At 43.7% G+C, this 21,799-nt stretch overlaps 1 protein-coding gene and 1 long non-coding RNA gene across 3 annotated transcripts in view; one reads left to right on the top strand and one right to left on the bottom strand.

The window, feature by feature from the left end:
* Frmd4a (FERM domain containing 4A) overlaps nt 1-21,799 on the bottom strand; it is a 434,715-nt gene that overhangs the window by 206,855 nt on the left and 206,061 nt on the right. The gene's annotated exons all lie outside the window — the stretch shown is intronic.
* On the top strand, nt 10,392-20,876 carry LOC129666602 (uncharacterized). Its single transcript, XR_008718611.1, has 3 exons — nt 10,392-10,455; nt 20,134-20,230; nt 20,419-20,876. It is a non-coding gene; the product is annotated as an uncharacterized LOC129666602 (long non-coding RNA).

Here is a 21,799-nt window from a genome sequence, read left to right as displayed (position 1 = left end):
GGGCATGTGGCTGGCGCTCTTCCCTTACACTCAGCGCTGTACAGATTCCCACTCACTCCTCAGATACAACCCAGACCCTTCTCACTCTGGGAAGCCTCCTTTCTCTGTTCCTTACACCCTCCTCCTTACTGCAAGCACCTTCTCTGGCATCTGAGTTCTGCACCTTGTTGGGAATTCCTTCTGGGTAGAAATCTCCATAACGCTCTGTTTTTATTTTAAGAACTTTGTTGTATCCCGAGTCATTAAACTGTGCTACTTTATACAAGGTGTGCTTAATTTTGTTTTATTGCTTTATTTGGACCAAAGGTTGTGGTAATTTTTTAATAATTAGACCCAATAGATTTTTATAATTAAATCTATCTAGCTAATGAGAGACAGAGAGAGAGAGAGAGAGAGAGAGAGAGAGAACTTCCTGGGATGGCAGCAAATAGCCTTGACCAGTGTTTACATGAAATTTCGATGTTCTAAGAAGTTATAGTCCACTTCTCACAAGTGAACTGGAGCAGCTACAAGGCTAACACCAGATACGATCTTTTTCAGGGATGCCTGCGATGCATTTTGCAGGGGCTCAACAGAAACTCTTTCTGGGGCTGGAGAGATGGTTCAGTGGTTAGAGTGCATACTGCTGTTGAGAGGATGAAGTCCAGTTTTCCAGTGTCCACGTCAGGTGGCTCAGAACCATCTGTAACTTCAGCTCCAGGCTGTCTGATACCCTCTTCTGCCAAATATGTATAGATGTATGTAAGCATGTATGTATAACCACACATAGGCATACACATAGTTAAAAAAGTCTTTCTAATGGAGAAGGTATACTTCCGTTTTGAAACACATCCCACCATGCTCCCTTAGCACTCTAAATTGTTTAGTGCTTGTTTTTGGACATCTGAACTTTTATTGCATGTACTATTATTATTTATTTACTGGTCTTTTTTGGAAGTCTGTACAGGCCATGTCTCAAAAATAGAGGTTGAGTTCTCAGTGGAAGAGGAAATACATAGTGAGAAAAGGAAAGTCCCCTGGGGATCATTGAAGAAGACCTTCTGTGCCCTTTACAAAGAAAATTCCTCAGAGGAAAAAAAAATCTTTGCTAGCTAAACATCTGAAAGAGGATTAAAACCTACAATATGTAAAGAACTAAAAAAGTCAAACAAGAAGAAATTAAGTAACCCAATCAGTAAATGGGCCAGTGAAACGAACAGCCACTTCTCAACAGATGAAGTACAAATGACAAGAACCACGAAGAAATGTTCAGCCTCACCGCTCATCAGAGAAATGCAATTTCAAAGTACACTGAGATTCCGTCTCTTCCCAGTGGGAATGGCACCCGTGAAGAAAATAAATAACAACAGATGCTGGTGAGGCTATGAGCAAAAGGGACACTTCTGATACTGTTCCTGGAATAGGAACTGGTCCAGGCACTATGAAAGCTGTGTGGAGGAGTCCATGAGTGAATGACTGAATGAATGAATAATGGAGTGATGAGATACCTTAGCACTTAAAGGCGTTCACCGCCAAGTCTGATCATCTGAGTTTGGTCCCTGGGACCCACATGTTTGAAAGAGAGCATCTCTTCCTGAATGTTGTCATCCGACCTCCCCATGTGCACCACGGTGCGGGTGCTCCCCCGTGCATACAATGAATAAATAATTAGCCTTGAAGCACTTGAAAAACCACTACTAAAAGAGACCTACTGTATGGCCCAGCTATACCACTCCTGGATATCTACCCAAAAGACTCCAAAGGCACCACAGAGACACTCGCACACCAGGGCGTGTCCCAGCGCTGCTCACGTAGCTGGCTTTGGAACCAGCCTCGGTGCCCATCGACAGAGGGACAGATCAAGAAAACGTGGTGCACAGACACACTCGATTCCTTTTAGCCATTAAGGAGAATGAAATTCTGCCACTTTTAGAAAAATGGATGCACCTGGAGATAATCTCACTAAATGGATTAAGCTCATCTCAGAATGTCAACTATTTCATGTTTCCTGTCATTTATGGTTCCTAGATTTTATATAGGTACAGAAAATCATATACGGTAGATACAAGACAAAAATGTAAGAGAGACTGAGGAGACAGCAGGGACCGAGAGGGACGTGAGAGAGGAGAAAGTAGGGCATGGGGGGGGGCATGTGGGGCTGTGGATATGCTCAATGTCTAACACATTTGTGTGACCTTAAAATTTTTTAAAATTATGATAAAACTTTCTAAAGGAAAGAAACAAACAGAAGAAGGGAGTAAGGAAGGCAAGAAAGAAGAGGGAACAAGAAAGAGAACTGACTGGGAGGTGGTGATAGCCTGAATTGTGAGCAACTTTCAGCACTAGTACGATGACTCCAGCACTTATCCAGCGGCCCCAGGCGTGCCCTGCGTATCACACAGAGTTATCACTTCCCATTACACAGAACCAGAGGCCAACGGCAGAAAGAGGAAGCAGTGTGCCAAAATTCTACACCTACCAAGAGGTGGGTGCAAGAGTGTCCCCGGCACCACGCCCTCTCCTCCGCGTGCTCGTTCTATTGTTACATCCTGGTTTCTATAGAAGAGGTATAGGCCAGTCAAGAATGTGTGGTAAGGATACGCCGTGCTGTTTGGAGGTGGAGCCTTGGGAAAGGATGGGATGCAGGAAGCAGGAAACCTGAGAATAAAGTTGGATGGCAGCCAGCCCAGGATTCAGAATCACTCACACCCCAGGGAAGCGGAGGATTCCTGGAGGTGTTCTGGACTGTTAGGGTTTGAGTCTGAAAAGCCCCTACCCCGAGGCTCCAGGTTTGAACGCTGGGTCTCTAGCTTGTGGTACTATTTTGAAGACTGTGGAATTTTACAAGGTGGAGTCTGGCTGGTGGAACTAGCTTTACATTTGAAGACCATATCTGCTTTTGGTTTCTGCTGGCTCTCTCTGCTTTCAGATTGCCCCAATGTGAAGAAGCCATTGCTGCCAGCTCCCTCCACCAGGGACAGAGGTGTTCCTGCCACCATATCTTTCCTACCAAAATGGCCCGAGACCTTCAGAAAGTGTGAGCTAAAATGAGTCCTTTTTTTCCTTTAAGCTTAAAGCCACCATCACAGTAACATGGATGAACAGTGACAAATTCAATGATAGAGTGTTACGGTTGTCCCTAAAGGCTCGGGTCTTAAGATTTAGTTGTAAACAACAACAATAACAACAAAAATGGGAAGAGTGGATCATGAGGTTGGGACCTCAATCCATGAATGGATTCATAAACTGATGATATTATTGAGAAGTGGGAGTAGCTAGGAGGCAGGGCCCAGCCAGAGGAGGTGGTTCAGTGGAGTGGCTCTCTAGGAGTAATCTATCTTACAAGTGGCCCTTTCTTCCTGGCTGCTGAGTGGTGAACAGCTTCCATTTGCTATTCCCTTTTCTTGACAATGTTCTGTTTTACCACCAGCTTAAGGGTGATGGAGCCAGCTTATGTGGCTGAAACCTCTCAAACTGCGGGACAAGATCACTTTCCTTCATATTGTTTCTGTCAGGCATTTCGGGATAGTAATAAAAAGCTGACTAATTCAGGGATGGGCTGAGCTACTGCTGGCCCACACCTCATGAGTTCATTGTGGCACCAAAAACTGTGTAATTTCTGGCGTGTATTAACTTTTAAATGAACATTATTGTTATAAAAGAGCTTGCAGATAAAATAAACATCACACGCCAAAATTAAGCAGCCTCAAAGTATGTACATGTCAGTGAACTCTGTCTGTACAGTTAGAGCTTTTAAATATAGTTGTTTATAGCCTGTTTTGATTTTTGGCACATTCTTAATGGCTAGCACATCTAATTCTGTGTCTCTTCCCTAGGAGGCTTCAGATAGGTCTGCTGAAATCTCCCTGCAGGGCTTTCCTCACTGGTCTACAAAACAGGCTGAAACTAGTATCAGGACCTAATTTCTAGACCAGAGGTTCTCAACCGGTGGGTCTCGACTCCATTCACAGAGGGGTTGCCTAAAAGCCATCGGGAAATACTGATATTTATGTCTATAATTCATAGTAGTAGCAAATTTCAAGTTATAAAGTAGCGATGAAAATAATTTTACTGTTTGGGGTCACCACAACACCAAGAACTGTATCAAAAAGGTGGAAGCCTTAGGAAGGTTGAGAAGCACTGTTCTAGACCAAGGTTGCAGCGTGCAGGCTGCTGTGAGAGAAGCCAGAGTGTGAGTCAGAGACCAGCTCCTTAGTCTTACACCCTTATGCTAATCAGTTCTAGCCTTTTAGCCTCAGCTTCCTGAGTAGGCTGTCTGGGTGCCACACGGCATACTGTGTCGAGAGATTTTGGAACAAGGCACACATTCCATAAAAGATCTGCTCTTAGTATTCTTATTTACATACATGTACCAACTTGAGGTCAAGGAATCTGGCAGCTTTTGTTCTTACTCAGTGTCCCAGCATCTACCAAGTAACTATTAATGCTTCGCCTCGGCTCTATATTTGAGTGCTGTGAGTTTTAATGAGACCCCAGGTGAGTTACGTCCTGTAAATAAATCAAAGGAAACATTGCAGGCTTAAATAATTGTGTCCTACATTCCCTTCCTTCCTCTGAGTACGCTGCGCTCTCTCCTGGTGGAGAATGTTCTCGGAGCCTGTCTGTGACTAAGGAGAGAACTTAGTGACAGTTCTTAGTGACGCTGAAGTGACCTCTGACTCTGTTTAGTAGTCAGGGAATAGGGTTGTCTTTCTGCAGGTGCCCAGGAAGCAGGAGTCTCACACATAAAGACACTTGCTCTGAACCTCAGAGTTCACCCCTAAAGTGTCACTGTACCTCAGGTGAGGTGTGCTGTGCGGCAGCACCTTCACACTCACACATGACCTACTGGTTTCTTCTACTGGCTAGGATTCCTGTAGCTCAAAGTCACTGAAAAAATAAGCAAGCAGACTGAAAGCCCCTCAGAGCCCCGGTGTGTGTTGTTGATGCTGAAACTAAGTTCGGATTAACAACAGAAAAGTCCATAGAGCAAAACAGAAAATGGCCTTACGGTTTAAGTTTCAGTCTTCATTTCTGGTAGATTCCGGAGCAGATAAAACCAAACTCCTCAGATGTTCCCAGCTCTTGGGAACAGGGGCTGTTCCCTGTTCACTGCCCAGGAGTACTCTGACTCCGACAGGCATCACCTCCCAGCTGCCCGATGAGGAAACAGGCAGGAGGAGGGCCTAGGCTGGCCGTGCCTCCTGGTAAGCCTTCGGGACATTCAGAGTGAGAACAGAGAGCTTCCCTTTTGAAGCCAGGTGGACTGCCCCCTCTGCAGCTGTCACCTGCTGATACTGCACAGGGTTACAGCAGAGCACACAAGTCCATAGCCAGGGGCTACTTCCTACAGGGCCAAGTTCCTTCTAGCACGAAAAGCACCAAAGTTTCTCTCCCTCTCTCCTGCTTCCCTCCTTTGAGAAGGCTGCTTCCCTATGTGGGCCAAGCTGTATTCAAACTCAGGGTTTTCCTACCTCAGATTTAGTGCTAGGATTCCAGGTGCATGCCATCATGCACCGTGCCTGGCCTTTTCTTTAATTTCCATGTCATTCTTTGTCATAAGGGCAAACAAACAAACCAAACCAAAAACAAAACAAAACAAAACAAAAAACAACAACCAATCTTTTAAATGATGAGCTGTTATAAGCATTCAGATAGACAGAGGCAATTCAATTAACTCTTATGCAACCACTGTTTTGGTTTAATATTTGGCCTAATGTTTTTAGGCTTTAGAGGAAGAGGAAGAACAGGAGGAGGAGAAGAGAAGGACTAACCACACTTCTCACCCTTTCTGCCTCCCTCCCCAGAAGCTTACCATCCCATAGCATGATATATATCAAATACAAATACATATCTGACCATATAAGTACATAGCCATAAATAGTACTTGTTTTGTGTTTATAAAACTAAAAAAATATGCCAGCACATACTGTCTCCTTCAATCATTTTTTTCATTTAACAAAATGTTTTTGACATTCATCAATACTGGCATATATACACTTCATCAAATGAACAGAGCATAGGCTCTCTCTCTCTCTCTCTCTCTCTCTCTCTCTGTGTGTGTGTGTGTGTGTGTGTGCGCGCGCGTGTGTGCCTAACTGAGAATCAAATTCTTATAAGCTCCCTTTGTGTTCATCGTCTCCTCTGCCTGCCATTCTTGCCTCTCTCTTACTCATTCATCCAGCAATTTTCACAGCGTGGATTTAATCTGTTCCATTACTTCTTTGAGTTTACATTCATCTGACACTGAAATTGAGAGGACCTCTAGTCTTCAGTTTCAGGAAAGCGAAAAGTAAAGGGGTTGTATGAGTAGGTCTCGTGTGTCATATGGCAGGTACTTACGAAGACTAAAATTCACTACATGTTGAAAATTTGAGTTTAGTGTGGTTCTTTGCTAAATCCGTAACTCTACTGTTTTTAATTATGTGGAATGTGTGTGGATATGTGCAAACAGGCGCAGGTGCCCATGGAAGGCGGCAGAGCTGAACTCCCCCCAAACCTGGAGTGGCGTGTGGTTGTGAGCCACCCAGCGTGAACGCTGGGAATGGAACCTGGGTCCTCTGAAAGAACAGTATGCATTCCTATCTATGGAGCCACCTAGTCTGCCCTACATGGGTAACTGCAATCATGTGTTCAGTGAATCTTCCCTGGGATGCCCTCTTCAAACGTTTAACCTCCTCCCTACACCTTCCTATTCTTTTCTTCACTTTTATTTTTTATCACACCATTTATCAACAATTTACTTGCAAGGATTTTTTCCTTTCATTTTGCTTACTTTCTGCTTCCTTCCTGGAATGCAAGCTTCATTAAAGAAAGTTTTCTATTTATTGTGCCCCCTGTTGTTAGTGTGATTTCTAAAATAGTATATCAGACACTGCACATGCTTGCTAACTATGTCCTGGGTGAATAAATAAATGGACAAAAGAATCCAACGGCCATCTTTGTAAGTCTCCTTTGTACTGGGTGAGAATTTCTCATTGGTAACTACTTAGACATAAAATTGTGCTCTGTATTGTATGTGCCTTGCCAACTTGCTGTTCACAATGATTGATATCATCTCCATTCTCATCAGCACCACCTAAAAGCCCTCATTTTCCACAGCCACAGCATCTTTCTTTCTCCACCACTGGCAATGCATTAATTTAAAATGTAGAAACAACAGTTGAGATCAAAATGAAACACAAAATAACCACTAGCGAACTTGACCAGTGATCCTAATAAGCTGGGTATTCTTGGAGCTTATTTTAGAGATGGATTTGTTACTATGGACTTGCCAACACACCTAAGTTATAGGGCCTTCTGGTGAGAAAAACAAAAACAAAAACAAGCCAAAAATCAAAACAAAACCGCACAACTCCTTTCTCCACTATTGCAATGGTAACATAAAACCTGTCACAAAAGTCTGGACAAAAGCCCACCTTATTTACCTATTTGTTTATGATCTTAAAAAGGAGACTGTCTTAGCTAAGATTGACAAAATGCACACATAAAATACATGGCATGCTTTTTCAGATCACCTTCAGAGCAAGGGTGTAGCTCAGTAGGGCATTTGATTAATATGTACAAAGCCCTAGGCAAGATCCCCAGCCCTGTCCTTCATTCTACAAAATTTTGTAATTGCTGGAAACATAAAACTCATGTCTAAAGAGAAAATTTGGTAAAGACCTTGGTTATAGACATGGTCAGTTTCTTTTAAGTCCAAAAGAGAATTGAATCTACCCAAGTTCGTTCAGAAAAGCCCTATGATCAAAAGAGGCAACAAAATGATACATTTTAAAATATGTTCTTAGTCTGGAAGGATCATGAGATGCTGCAGTATATCGCAAAAGTGGTCACAGTTCCCTGTTCCTCTGTCTCTGTGCCCATTGTAATAAAGCTATGAAGTGATAGCTATAAATAAAAAATTTCCCCTCTCCTTTTGAATGTATACTGGTTTTCTGACTTTTGGTGGTCATTGAATGTGGAAGAAGGAACAAATTTGCTGATGCAGAACTTAGGCTTCTGTCTGAGAACCTGGAACACATTGGCTAGTAGCCATGGGAAGATGCCTTGCCAATTTGGTTATTCATTCCAGGCTCAGCATGGTAAGAGAGCCTAAGTAAGTTGCCAGCATGACTGGCAGTCGACCACAGATACCTAAGATCAGAACTATCCTTCTGAGCCCAGCTTAAATTATGGACGTTCACAATCATGAGTTCAATAATTGCTGGATAATTAAGCTACTACCCTTTGCAATGTTTACAAATTATCTCAGACCAACTGGGCTCTCCACCATTCAGAAAACAAAATGGTAATTCCTTCCTTCCTTTCCTTCCTTCCTCCTTTACTTCTTTCTTTCTTTCCTTTGCTCTCTCTCTCCCACCCTATTCTGTTTCATTTATGATGATGAAATTATTGACTGTATCTTGCTTTTTCAAAAGGCTTCATGGAAATATAACAGAAAAATCTTTTTCAATGAAATATGAGAATGTTTTATAGACTCTTTAACATCATTCCAAACCAAGTAATAATCATATATATTGCTGGTCACCCGTCTGTAACGGATACATGGCCGTGTTAAATGATTTTGCTTTCTACAAATGCCAGCAACTGCTGCATCATTTACCAAGGACACCAACCTTATAAACCACTGGGAGGTTCGTGGGGAAAAAACATCTAGTTTGAAAACTTGTCTTTTAAAGGAAATATGTAAGAAAACGAAAACTTAAAAGAAAATCGGTGTTCTGAGCATAACCCTTTTTTCACCCAGGAACAAGGGTCATTCTGAGCTTGTGGAGATGAACTGTCAATTTCCGTTAGGTAGAACAAACACAAAGAGACCAAGAATCCAACCAAAGTCTGGGAAAACGCAAAGAAAACCGCAGAGTGTGAGCAGCAGTCCTGAATGAGCTGAGGTGGTTCAGGCAGGGTTCCTTGGTGTTGTGCAGAGATAACATACACCGTGTGGTAAGTCTGTATGCAGTATGTTCATAATCAGGGCCACGGCTGGGTATGATAGCCCATGCCTGCAACTCCAGGGATTGGAGGCAGAGGCAGGAGGATTTAAAGATATCTTGGCTGCACAGCAAGTTTAAGGCTAGCCTACACCACGTGAGAGTGTCTCTCCCCAGACCCTAAGCCACTATAACAAGAACGACAAGTACAACCAATGCTGCAGTGAAGTCACAGAGTGCCACGTGGGTGAATCTAGGCAGACATACCTGGGCGGCACACTCATTAGGCTTTTCATCTCAGCCAAATTTTGGTGGCTGTACCTTCAGAGAACTTTTACTGTTCCCATATTCAGCCCCACAACTTCGAAGCTTAAGAAGTATTGCACTGATAGGCAAGAGCTCAGGCTCCACATGTAAGAAGATGCACATTTTGATATTTTCACCTGCAGAAGTCTAAACAGAGGTAAGTTTCCATGTGGCAGGGAATCTCTATTGATGATTGCTGAGGAACAGAGCAAAACTCTTGGGGCATAAAATTGATAGCTCCAAGGACTAACGAAAATTAACACAGTTGTTTTTATTAAAAAAAAAAAACCAAACAGAATGAGCCAAATGCTTCCCATTTTTGTGTTTATTTTTTTATGGTAAATAGTCCAAAATCTGTTGTCTGAAGCTGGGGTAAACACTGACCTGTCTTTCTCTTTGTTAGGACTATGGAGAAGAAAATATTTTGGTTTCAGTAAGAGATTTTTATAAAATTTCTCATGAAATAATTGAGGACAAAACAAAAACCTATGTCCTTACCATAGAGGGACTGTAACTGGCAGCACAGCCACACTTAAAGAATGTCCACTGACCTGGGCATGGTGGCCACACACCAGTACTTCTAGTACTCAGGAGGCTGAGGCAGGGGGATTGTAAGTTTGAGGTCAGCTTTGGCTATATAATGAGTTTGGATAGCCTGAGCTGTATAATGAGACGCTGTCAAAAAAAAAAAAAAAAAAAAAAAAAAAAAGCCAAAAGTGTTAATTACCAGAATAATATAAAACAATAACTGATGAATAATGTTCCCAACAGCAACAGCATAATAACCTAATGCTGTTGAATATTAAGGCCAGTTTGGGAAGTGTGGTAATATTAACAACACTAATAGAGCTCTACTGGTCTCTGGCTATGTGCCACAGGACTATGTCTATTTACATACTAATACATATTTGTTTTAAGCCATTGACCAAATTTTCAAATCAAATTGTTCATGTGACTATTCATGGAGATAACCTAGAACCCCTGCACAGATGTAGCCCATGGCAGTTTAGTGTCCAAGTGGGTTCCATGGTAATGGGAAGAGGGACTGCCTCTGACATAAACTGATTGGCCTGCTCTTTGATCACCTCCCCCTGAGGGGGGAGCAGCCTTACCAGGTCACAGAAGAAGACAATGCAGCCATTCCTTATGTGATCTGATAGACTAAGATGAGAAGGAAGGAGAGGAGGACCTCCCCTATCAGTGGACGTGGGGAGGAGCATGCATACAGAAAGGGGAGGTAAGGTGGGATTGGGAAAGGAGGAGGGAGGGGCTTATGGGGGGATACAAAATGAATAAAGTGTAATTAATAATAATAATTAAAAAAAGAGGAAAAAAATTGTTCATGTGGCAAAAAAGAAGAGTGCTTTAAATAAAAAAAAAAAAGGATCCAAACAATTGGAAGAAAGAAAATGATATATTTGACAACATGATATACAGGTTTGCCTGAATCAACCACAGCAGTTAGTATTTTTTTTTTTTTTAAGAACTTGAATTTTACTGACTAGAACCTAGGGGCTTACAATGTTGTATGATCAGCTCCCAAATGCAGTATTAGAATATGGAATAAGCCACACCACTGTGTTAATGAGATAATAGTTTCATCATGTGTTAATAAGACCTCGGTTTTCATAATGCATCTGAGGCACTACACTGAGTTGAGTTCCCTGGACAACATTTTGGGGGGAGTTGTAAATCCATCTATGTTAAGGTGACAGCAATCAGGGTTGATCCAATTTTGATGGTTCATGGGACTGGGGCATTTAGTTTCCCAAAGCCTAGGCTCAGCAGAGAGAAAAACATCGCGAGCTACCTATAGAGTTGTTCTTCGTGGTTTGAGCCAGCACAGGCAGCTAAATAGGTAATGCGAGTGGAGTTTCAGAGGGTGGAGTTCATAGCAACTGCAAGGGGGGCTTTATCCAGCCCTGATGGGCCACAGGTAGATATCTTTCTGTGGGAAATTACCTACATTGTTGGGAAGTTCCTGTCTAGGCCCCTTGTCACCTGTGACCCTGCTGTGGTGGGAATCCCTAGTCCTTGCAGGCCCCTGGACCCCTGACCCCAGAGGTTCTTTCTGGCTCCCAAGTCAGAACAGATGGTATAATCAAAAAGTTCCAGTAGGTCAGCTGGCTCAGGCACTGTGGTTTCCCAACACTAGTAATTTGTACTCTGGAAACAAACCCAACATTGTCCGAATCTTGCCACTTCTGAAGGCGTGGACGTCAGGTCAACTAGAGAAGAAAAGTTCCGTTCAAAATGGAAGCCACCCCTGTGTGTTCTGAGATTTCCTGATTCACTGTGGTCACCCGCGGATTTGGCATGAGGAACTTTAGAAGATCTTATATGTCTTCCCCCCACTGGGTCAGAGAGTCCTTCAGCTCTGTCACAGGGTCTCTCACTGCAGTCTGCCTGGTACCCACTGTAGACTCTATGTTGGACATACTTTCTGCCTTTCTAAGTCCATATGGGTCAGTCTTTACTGCCAGATGCTCCTGGGCTCCTGGCTTTACTCTCTCTTTGCTGTGGTGGCCCAGTCCTGCCCACGCACTGTCTAGATTTTGGGGATCATTGCCTTTATTGCCCTGAAAGGAATATCCAATGACGAGATTAACTGCTACTCATTGCCTAGGCAACATGGCATTCCAAACAAACAAACAAACAAACAAACAAACACTTATTCTAAATTTATACAATCCCTGTAATGACTCTTCAGGGCAGGTATTATGCCCTTTTTAGAGGACAGGGACCTGAGGATTGGTCCTACTTCAATGTCGCCCATTGTTGGTCTGCTCTTGTGGGTCAGCACCTTACAGAAATGACACCAGCTTTTCAGTTAGGGTTGTTGATTGCTTCTTTGTGTGTGTTTGTTTATTGTTATGGGATGATACAGGGTGCTGACGCTGGCAAGGTGAGGACTCTGTAGTGTCACCCAGTTCTACTCTTTCGCATTGTAATGCTAACCACAGATTCTATTTCCTAACGATACTTTTACTGATCCCTTGGGAGAAACCAGCACCATCAGCCAGTACCCATAAACATCAAACTCCATGACAGAGTGGCTCTGCCACTGGCAGGGTTGCCACAGACAAACACTCTCCACACTGTTAGAAAGAGAAAGTGGAAAATCTGGGCCATAACCAGGCAGTGGCGGGCTGTTGGGTGGGTGGCCTTAGCTGGGCTGTTTAATCCATTTCTGCTCATTAGTTTTATCACTGATGCTACAATTAAACTAGGCAGAGAGTGCAGATGCACTGCAAACTATAAAGCACTCTAAAAAGAGCAATTAGTTACTGACTGTGCTGGCTACTTTTATGTTAACTTGACACAGTCATCTGAAAGGAGGCGAACCTTGATTGAGAAAACCACGCCATAAGATTCTGCTGTAGGGCATTTTCTTAGTTAGTGACTGGTGGGGAGGGCACAGCGTCCTGTGGGTGATGCCATCCCTGGGTAAGTACCATTTCTCCATGGCCTCTGCATCAGCTCCTGCCTCCACATCCTGCCCTGTTTGAATTTCTGTCCTGGCTTTCTTCAATGACAGGCGAGCAGTGATTTGGAAGTGTAAGGTGAAAAAACCCTTTTCTCTCAACTTGCTCTGGTCATGGTGTTTCATCACAGCATAGTGACCTAACTAGGGCAGTTGTCTTTCCCAGAGAACTTCTCCCATTCAGAGAATCTAACTGGCCTGCTAGTGCGAAAGATACGTCCCACCTACCATGGTTCCAACACTTTCTCTTTACCCTGGCTTTATCCATTTCTGTCCTCTCCACCCAATGCTCTGTTTTACTTATTCGTAGATTGTATATTTCTCTGTACCTGACATGGATGTCCACAGTGGGTGGTTTTCATCTGTTTTCTCCTCTCTCCATCTTCAGATCTGTGACCAGTACTAGTATCAGGCACAGACAGGGATCAGTCAATCCTCGTTGCATGACTGAGTGGCACATGGCATCTACGGTCTGAACAGCTTAGGATGCTGTGTTAGTTACTTTCTCTATTCTTGTGACCAAATACAATATCAAGAAAAACTTATGGTAGAGGGTTTCTTTTGGCTCAGAGTTTCAGGGGGTGAAACCCACCATAACAGGGAAAGAATAACAAGCAGAAGTATGGATCCGGTGAGGGAGAAGAGAGACGCTGGGCTGAGCTAAGGAACCTCGAGGCCACCTCCAGGGACCAGCTCCCTCCAATGAGGTCTCATCCTAGCTGAGCCTATGAGGGGTGTGTCCCTCTCAAACACACACTACCACACGACACAATAATATCCTGTCTTGACATATCCCCACCCATGAGGATTCCGAATATTTAAATTTCAAATCTTTCCCAATTCTTCATTCATGCCCAAGTCGTTTCATGTGACCGCTGTGTAGTCCATTCTGGAATCTCCTGTATTTGTTTCTCACCTGCTTACAATTTCCATTAGACCTGTGAGCTTCAAGGATGGCATCCAGTATGGCATTCAAGGTTTAGGGAGTTCTCTTAGCCAAAAAAGACTGAAAGAGCAGCCCTGTCTCAACGTGATGAGCTGTATGCAAGCCAGCTGTCTGTGACTTTGTTTAAACTCCAATTGGGCATTGTTCTGCGCAGAAAGCCTCTCGTCCATCATCCTGCTAATGAGTTAATGAGTAACTAGACTCCTGTATTTTCCAGTTATGTGCCCTACTTTATTTCTGGGTAGTAACAGCATGAATGATTTGAAAGGAAGGGTCCAAGAGAGGAAAACACATGCAGAAATGTCTCTGACAGTATAGCTATGTCAAAGAGAGGTATCACTAGACTTAGAGTTTAGAAAGCACTTCAAATGACCAATAGTCTGCATTCTATTTACTATGTAATACAATGTAGCAGTTAAGAGAAAAACACCTATTCCAAAATCTTGAGCGTTTCAAGAAGATTGTGTCGAATCTATGCCCCAGCAGGCTCCATCTAGCCTACACAAGATCATTCGTTTCTCCCACGCATATTTTGCATTTGTTTGGGTTTGGGGGACATTTTCTCTGTTCAGTGTTTGACTTTTATTTTTTTCTTTTGAACTCTGCTGCAAGCTTAAAAGTGACTAGTTCTGCACAGATGCCTCAACACTAGAAGAGCAACTAAAATCATGCCTGGCCATGTATCCCACTTGACCAAATTTAGCTACTTGGTCTGCTGCAATAAGATGCGATAGTCTGGGTGGTTCATGAAAGATAGCCATTTGGGGCTGGCTAGATGGCTTAGTGAGTAAATGTGCTTCCCACCATGGCGAGGGCCCCGTGTTCAGTCCCCAGAATGCACATGTAGGAGGGAGGGAATCAATTCCTACCTACATGCTGTCCTCTGACCTCTGAATGTGCATCAAAGCATACACCCCCTCCCCAAACAAATACATTGTAATAACAATTCGTGTGGTCATGGTAAGTGGAAGTCTGAACTCAAGGTGCCAGACCGCTCAGGTCCTAACAAGGTCTCTCTCCCCATTTGCAGGCAGCCACGGAAGAAGAGAATAGCATGGCAGAAAAGAAGAGGGACCTTTTTTTTGGGGGGGGGGCTCTTCTCTAAGGGTTGTAATCCTGTTTATGAGGGACTAGGGACTTGACCTGACTTTGGAGGGGACACAGGCATAGTATGTACACGGCAGTCATCATACAAAATCTCTGCATTTTTAACACCTTAGGAGAAAGAGGTGGCTGTAGGCAGCAACGTGGGAGGTAGGGAGCACTCTGAAACACACTGCATAGATCGATCACTCTCTCTGCCCCCTGTCTGTTGCTATGCCCCCGATGTTGGTGCTACCCCAAATTCATAATCTGAAATTTCACCCTCAGTATGATGCTGTGAGGTGGTAGGCCCTTCGGAGGTTAAATTTGGATTTAGCTCATAAGGGTGGGGCCCTCCAGGATGCGATGTGTGCCTTTATAAGAGAATAGAAGGCCTGGTGATTTGGCTCAGTTAGCAGAGTGCTTATCTTGAAAACATGAAGTCTGAGTCCCAGGCCCAGAACCCATGTGAAAAAGCCTAGTTTGATGGCATGTGCTTGTAATCCCATTATTGGGAAGACAAACAACATAGCTCCCTGGAGTCTCATGGCTAGCCTTGCTAGACTAACCTATCTGTGGAGTCCCAGGCCAGGGAGAAACCTGGTCTTCAGAGAGGTGAGTGGCTTTCGACAAATGACTCGAGATTGTCTTCTGGCCTGCACATGCATGCGCACACAGATGCGCACAGCCACACACAGTTATGAAACTCAGACTCTTATTCTCGCAGATTGAGCTAAACAAGACAGGGGTAACTTAACTGCCCATCCCCATGAGGATGAGCGAAACTGAGAGAAGTAAGGTAAAATGGCAACAGAGCGCCTGGGTTCTTTAAGCCCAAGGGCTGCACAGGGCCTTAAGACAGATTAAAACGCACAGAGCCGGGAGACATCCAATCCCCTTGTTTTCTAGAAGAAAGCCGATTGCTAGTCAAGGTTGCAGGAAAATGAGCACAGGCTATAGACAGATGGTTCCCCGTTTTATGAGGCTGGAGAGCGCGGTTTTTCATCCATCGGCCAAGAGAACTCCGCTTTACAAGGAAAATGCCTCATCGGCCTGATGCCACCACTAGAAGCTGAGGGTAAAGTCGCAGACTTGCCCCTTTCCTAACTGGATCAAACTGCTTCTGACTAGTAAACACTCAAGTAGGACATAAAATCAACACTGTGTGACACCAGTTAAAAATTATTTCAAAGCCAACAATTTCAGCACTCTGTAATTTTTCTCCTCTCTCTAGGACGCAGTTAACAGAACGGAATCATTACGCCGAAGCACATGACAGGAATGTCATCTCTTCCTGCCACGTCTGTGCTATTTATGACTTCTTCAGCCTATGATAATTGTTAGTAACAAGTAGACTGTATTCAAAAAGCAGGATTGATTTGCCATTCAGTATTATAACCCACCACGAATAGAGTAGTGTATTCTTTAGTTAAACTGATCGTAAAAAGTGAGAAAAATGGGATGGAGAGGTGCACACCGTCCATACAGATAACCTGGGCTAAGCAGGCACTTTCCCTGAAAGAAACAAGGAGCACGTATCCGGGTCACAGTAAACAGCATGGCGGGGGAGAGTAGTGTGGAAGGACCACATCAAGTGAGGCTTTCCAGGCGTACACGCCCTTAAATATATTTACTTACGTCCTTCTTTTACCTTAAGAGAATAGCCAGTGAATACACAGACAAATGGCTCACTTCTTTAGATGTCAACCAAACCCAAGGCCTGGACATACTGCCAAGGAACATAGAGCTCAGCCTCCGCAGAGGCTCCTGGGTGTGATCCTTGCCTCTTCCACTGGTGTCGTACTTCACATTTGAGCACTACTGGCCAGGCCTTTCTTCTAAGGAATGGAAGACAACATTTCTCACATACCCACACACATGTACACTTATCTCCAGACGAGAGCGTTGGTTAAATGCCTATGTCAGTCTGACCTCATGTTAAGCACATGCTTTTTGTTCTAGCCAGCACCTTTACCAGAGTTGACCAGACCATAATAAGGCTTTACCAGCAGCTCTGTCACGCTGTGATGGCAGCACTTGCCTGTTATCTCAGCACTTGGGAGGCAGAGGCAGGAGGATCAGGAAATTAGTGGGTTTAATGGCCTTGAACTCAATGAGTTCAAGACTAGCCAAGGCTATGTGAGATCCTGTCTCAAACAAGCGGTAAAACAAAACAAAGCAGAGCTGGGGAGAGATGGTTCAGTCAGTGACGTGCTTGCTGAGCAAACCTGAAGACCTAAGGTCCAGTTCCCAGGACTGGTGTAAAAGCTGTCTTAGCAGCACATGTCTGTGACCCCAGTGTTGGGGGTGCAGAAGCAGAAAGGTCCCTAGAGCTCCCTGGCCAGCTAGTCCAGCTGAAATATGGAGCTATAGGTTCAGCGAGAGACCCCATCTCAAAAAATAGTATGGAGAGTGATAGAGGCAGATCAAATAGTCACATAACACACACACACACACACACACACACACACACACACACACACACACCCCACAACACTTCTTGAACAAAAAAAGTAGCTATGTCACATTTCCACTGCTATGTTTGCTTTATTTTTACATTATGTGTGCTCAGGTTTTGACAAACATTAGATTTGTTTTTTCTTTTTCTTTCTTTCTTTCTTTCTTTCTTTCTTTCTTTCTTTCTTTCTTTCTTTCTTTCTTTCTTTCTTTCTTTCTATTTAGACTCTTACAAAGGTAGGCTTGCTCTATCTTGGGTATTTATCAGTTGTTATTTTTGTTTTCGGGAAGTGTTTCATCTTACTGTTCTGAAGCAGTCCTAGCAGCTGCTGCAGGAGCTGTCGATTCCTAGTTAGTCCTAGGATGGGGACCTGTGCAGAGTGTCGATAAATCACCACCTGGAGAGCTGAGTAAGCTAACAGCTTGTCTTCAAGGATGGTTCAGTGTTGAAGGGACAGGAAGGAGATGGCTACCCCTGCCAATCACAGAGCAATATAATAGGAGAGGTGGATGCCTGACAATCATACCAAAAACCCATCAGAGAAGCTGGCAGTGGTTTAGGGGAAGGGCAGTGTAGGCTGCTATGTGACTGGTGAGCTGTCATTCCCTCAGCTCTGTGTTATTGACAGCCTCCTGCGAACTGCACTGTCTGCTCAAGGGTTAGTTCATAACAGTCTGGGCTACAGAGATCCGGGCCTCCGAGGCGTCCTTTAAGATTGTAAGCCAGGTCACATTGGGCATCTATTGAAGAATAAAGGCTTGGTCTGCGGCCTTGCAACCACGAGGACCTGAGCTCAAGCTCCAGGACTCATGTAAAACAGAACAGGAATTGTATCCTGTGCTTGGAATTCCAGCACTGGGGAGGCAGAGGCAGGCCGAGTGCCGGGCCTTGCTCACCAGCCAGCCTGGCCTGGCCAGTGAATTGCAGTCAAATGAGAGACCCTGTCTCTCGGGGTACATGGTGCCCAAAGAATGATACTGAACGTTATCCTCTGGCTTCCATAGGCAAGTGCACTATGTCCATGTAAACACACACACACACACACACACACACACACACACACACACACACCTGCACACACACACACACAGCATTTAGAGACAATGAGAAGAGTAGCATCTAGTGTCACAGAGAGGTCTCAAAACACCATTATCTCATCACCTCCTCCTCACTCTACCTCATCCCCTCTCATACTTCCCTCCTTCTTTTTCTGTATTGAGCTCATTGTCCTACCTCCAGGCCACAGAGGACTTCCCCCTCTCCCCCAATAGCATCTCCTGGTGTGTCAAGGTATCTCAAAGAAAAGTACTCTCTGGCTTCTTGGTAAAAACTATCCCTTTTCTTGCCACGTCTATCTAGCCCCCACGGTTATTTCATTTTCTTTGTTGCATTGCCCATCAACTCACATTGTATGGATTTCTATCTGGTTTTGTTCCCATGTTCTTGGGTCCCTTCACAATGAAGTTTCCAAGAGACTGGATATGGGCATGTTTGCATTTGTAGAGGCAATATGTATGGATTTCAGGGCACACACACACAGGCTCAAAGTTTGAAAATGGCTTTCTTTTTCCACCATGTGGGTCCACGTCCATCCTGCTTGGTGGCAAATGCCTTTACCCTCTGCGTCATCTCACAAGCCTTTACATACAGTTTCAATGGGGGGTTCTTAAGCTTCATTCACTGATGACTCCTTTGATCCAGTAAACTTTTAGATAACCTTAGGTATATAGGCATACAAAACGGGTATCTAAGTTAAATATTTATGGATAATAAGTCATAAAGAAAATTATTTTAAAACAATTCTTTGAAATACATATGATTTTGTCACTTATGAATAACTAAAGCAAATATGAATACTAATGGAATGGGTGTGTTTGTTTCTCTTTAAATAAGGACTTAATTCTTGACTGGATATTTGATACTGCAGGATTTGGAGCATCTGTAGTCTGAAGAGATGATCAATATTTGAGTTTCATAACTATGTTGAGAATGCCACTTCATAAAAATATGTGGTACAAAATGGCAGAACTATATTTGGAGGCATCTTGGAAAAATTTCGAAGATTCTTTACTAACCTCACGTGTAATTTCTGTAGTAATCATCTTCTATGAAACTCAAGTTGGCCATTGAAACAGCAATTTAAAAGATCAAATACACCAGCATGGCACAGTTGAAAGATGCACTCCTTAGTTAGTGACATGCCAAAGACTAATGGTAGGAGCATAGTAAACCTTTATGTTTCTGGGAAAGTAAAATCTTTCGTGTTATGAAACACTGTCATATGTAATGTACAAGGGCCTCAGACTTGAGCGCGGGAGAGTTTCAGATGGTTCGTTAGTGTCCTGTAGTGTGATGACAATTCATAAGGCAACAGGCGTCATGTGGCATGACGGCCATGTGCGATGCCACATGGACACACGGTGTTCACGGTTAAAACACTGGTGAGTGCTGGCGCAGACATTTCGGGTTAGTTGGGTGTGGTGACACGAGACTGTCATGCAAGCACTTGGGAGGGAGAGGCAGGAGGATCAGGTGTTAAAATCACAGTTTTCAGCTGTACGTTGAGTTTGAAGCACAGTCTGAATTACATTAGACAACCACAGCAGCAACACCACCTTTTAAACAAGTCAAGGACGTGGCTCAGTCAGTAAAGGTGCTTGCTGCTACTCTCACGATCTTCGTTTGAGCGCGGGACCATGGAGTCACTACTCGCAGGTTAAGAAACTCAGTTTAGATCACTCTGGAGTACTTACACCATCTTACACACTGTATGTGATGCGTAAGTACTTGGTCCACTGTATTGTTTGAGGAATAAAAAGATCTTTGCATGTTCTGTACTGATGCATATACTTATTTTAATTAATTAATTTGGCGCCTTTTTGTGTGTTATTTCATATTTCTTGTTTTATTATGTGACGGGGGAAATGTGTTGGGCTGTGGCCAGAAACCTGGATATCAAGTCCCTCCTGGGAAGTTGAGGCACCGGTTTGAAGCTTAGAGAACAAAGGAGCAAGAAGCATGTGTTTCCTATTTTTTTCTAAGTAAGTAAGTAAATACTTGTATTTCTTTCTGGTTTAATTCATTTAAAATTAATTTTTAAGACAGGGTCTGCCTGTGTAGCCCAGGATCACTGTGTCCAGCATTCACATGGTTGCTGGGGATCTGAACTCAGGTCCCTCTGCTTATGCAGCAAGCACTGTACTGACTGAGCCGTCTCTCCTTCCCCCAGGGAGGTCTTCGTTTAACAGTGAAGCTAGCATGAAGAATGCCAAGCCTCCGTAGATTCTGGAAGCCTGCAGAGGCTGTTCACACAGAGGAGAAAGATGTCACTTCATGGCAACCGGTGAAAATGAGCACAATTCACTCTTTAGATTCTAAAGTTGTTGGCAGTGCTGAAAGTTCAAAAGATTTAAATTCTTTTGCAACATTTAAATTAAGCTGGAGGTATTAAGAGCCGCCACTGATTTTCTCCTGGTTTCATTTTTAGAGTCCCATTTCTACAATCCTACTACATTGCATTCAGGCTTTAAAATTACAGCTCAGCAATCTATTTTAAAAAGTAGAAGTTTGGCCGGACGTGAACGGATGATTACACTTGATACAGCTGATTTCACAACTGTTTTTCTCTACTACTTAAAAAAAAAATCTTGAACTCTGAACTCTAATCAAAGAAAATCAAAATGTCCATGTGAGTTTTTGGGTTGGCATTTACATCTTGGCAAATGATCTAAATGTTGTCTCTTTTCTAATCAAGGAATTAAAGCAGAAAGACCTTTCTTGGAGAAGAGTGTGCCTTTCTATTTCAGTGGCTCTTCCTCGTTTCTTTCAGCATACTGAGATAAGTAAGGACTGTGTGGTCTCCTATTGCACCTTTCCCCGTTACACAAAGTGCTGGCTGGTGGCAGCTGGGAGAAACAGGAAAGCTGTGGCTGGGCACTGGACAGAACACTCCTGGGTACTGTGCTTGGCCACCCTTCCATCTGCTTCAGTGCTACAGGCCAACAGGACTGCCCAGCCAGTGCAGATGGCCTGGTGGGCACAACCTATAGAGGACTTTGCCCATCAAGGAGTGCAGTTGGGCTGGGGGATGGCTCTGTTTGTCAAGTGCTTGCAGCACAAACAAGATGACCTGGGTTCAATCTCCAGAACCCATGTGAAAAGCTCTCCAAGGTGGTGCATGCCTGTAAGCCTGGTACTGGGGTGGTGGGGACAGGACCCTGGGGCTTGCTGGCACTTATTGGCCAGCCAATCTAGTGGAAACGGTGAGCTTCCAGTCTAGGAAGCGACAACACTCTCTGACCTCCATGTATATGCACTTGCATGCAAACCTGCACGTAACACACACACATACATACATACACATCACATATACACATACACCAAATAAAATACAACAAAGAAAGTCCTTTTTCCTTCCTGCATGTTCAGAGATGAGTAAGAGGATACTGAGAAACATAAGTCGTACTTCTTAGGGAATCTTTAATTTTGTTGAGCCTCTAGTTTGACACAAACATGGTTGAGCATTTGATGGTAGATCAGAAACGGACCTGAAAGCCAGGGACCTGAAAGCCAGGGACAGGCTGGAGATTCTTCCCTTCCCATGCAGGGCC

This window comes from Psammomys obesus, unplaced genomic scaffold (genome assembly GCF_907164565.1).
Source record: "Psammomys obesus unplaced genomic scaffold, mPsaObe1.curated_primary_1811, whole genome shotgun sequence".
NCBI classification, from domain to species: domain Eukaryota; kingdom Metazoa; phylum Chordata; class Mammalia; order Rodentia; family Muridae; genus Psammomys; species Psammomys obesus.
The sequence above is the reverse complement of the archived record's forward strand: the minus strand, read 5'-3'. Positions and strand labels throughout refer to the sequence as shown.